Raw genomic sequence first — 1,971 nt, forward strand, 5'->3', positions numbered from 1 at the left:
GGGCACGGGAGCCTCCTCTGGCTCTCAAGGAGCCACTGGTGGTTCTGAATGCGGACTGTGTGGCTAACAGCCCAGTGTGCAGCCGCTATACAGCCAGGGTAATGAGTCTTGTGTTTCAAAAGACAGTTTGCAAGATCAACTGTTTTTGTCCTCCATGATTATCATGAAGATAAGATCGGGCAAGTAAAACAAACAAAAAACAGCAAAAAATATTGAGCAAACTAGAGGCAGTTAGGCTTTTCCTCTGAGCAGTTTGTGATTTTGATCCTAGCTCTAAGATAAGCAAATTTCCTCAAGCCTAAAGACCATACTCACGCCCATCTTAAAAAAAGTCTAATAAAAAAAAAAAGTCTAACAAAGATGCTGTTAAAATTAAATGAACATACTAATTGACTATATCTCACTCATCTAAGGGCACCGGCTAAAGTGATAAAAACTACTTCTTTATAGAATGTTCCCTAACTCGTGTATTGGGGAGTTGGGGAACTTTCCTAATGAAAGAGATTTCAAACCTTTGGCAATGATCTGGATTTTATAAGAACTACTTTTTTGTCTACCCATTCTCATGAGGTTAACATAAAACCACTATGTTATGATATATTGACCTCAATCCTAAGTTCCAGTTGATCTATACAGTGATGGGCAATTGATATGAACTATATCAATGAGACCTTTCCCTGATAGAACCATCCAACATTAAAACCCACTGCATCAAGTCAATTCTGATTCATGGTACTCCTTCACAGAGTTTCTGATAATACAAATCTTTGTGGGACTAGAGAGCCTCACCCTTGTCCTGTGGAGGGTTCTTGGGTTTGAAGCACTGACCTTGTGTGTAATAGCCCAATGTCTAACTCATAGCCCCAAGCAGAGAGAGTATTAGTGTCCCTCCCATCTCTGGAGACCCTCCAAGGCTAAAATAATCCAATGTCAAACTGAGGAGCTAAAGAGTTTCCATCCACAAGGAGGTGTTTTTGGAGTGAGACAGAGAGAGACTGTGTATTTGTTAAGTGTCTGTCATTTGTAGCGATAAAAACAAAATAATCATGACCATCGAGTCAATTCCCACTCACAGTGATCCTTTAAGACAGGGTAGAACTGTCCCTGTGGGTTTCCAAGACTGTAACTGTTAATGGGCGAAGAACACCACTGCTTTCTCCCTTAGATCAGCTGGTGGATTCAAGCCACTGACCTGTGGTTATCAGCCTGCCACATAACTCATTATATCACCAGGTCCCCTGTTTGTAACTACAAGGGTCCCCAAAGCCCTTGGAAGACTTTGGATCCTAGAGAATAACTTCTGATTGAATAATAAAGAATGCATGACCATCAAGAAAACTTTAGGACCCCCAAAGTTGGACTCAGAAACACAATTCATGTAAGCTGGTTACTAAATGCTTGTATAAAGGACCAAAATGAAGCTTCTCAAGAGATTGAACCACTTATTTTCAGAAATATCAGAAAATACTTTTAAGGTGATATCCTGAAATGAGAAATGAACGTTGTTGTGGGCTGGTGCCCCTGAGTCAGCTGTAACTCCTAGAGATCACATGCACAACAGAACCCAGTGCTGTACCATCCTCACCACTGGGACATTTGAGCCCATTGTTGCAACCACTGGGCCAATGGATCTTGTGGAGTGTCTTGTTTGTTCATTGGCTTTCTACTACTTTGCCAAGCCTATCATCCCTTTTCAGAGACTGGCCTCTCCTGATAGCATGCCCCAAGTAGTTCAATGCAGTCTCCCCATCCTCCTTTCTAAGGAGCGTTATGATTGTATCTCTCCCAGGACAGATTTATTTTTCTACTAGCAGTCCTGAGTACCTTCAATATTCACCAATACCACAACTCAAATACATCAGTTCTTCTTTAGCCCTACTTATTCACTATCAAGCTTTCAGATGCATATGGGGCAGTTAAAATATCATGGCTCGAGTCAGACACACCTTCGTCTTCAAAGTGACATTCTTG

This window comes from Echinops telfairi, unplaced genomic scaffold (genome assembly GCF_000313985.2).
Source record: "Echinops telfairi isolate 266 unplaced genomic scaffold, ASM31398v2 ScPeMD7_7467;HRSCAF=8505_1, whole genome shotgun sequence".
Taxonomy (NCBI): Eukaryota; Metazoa; Chordata; class Mammalia; order Afrosoricida; family Tenrecidae; genus Echinops; species Echinops telfairi.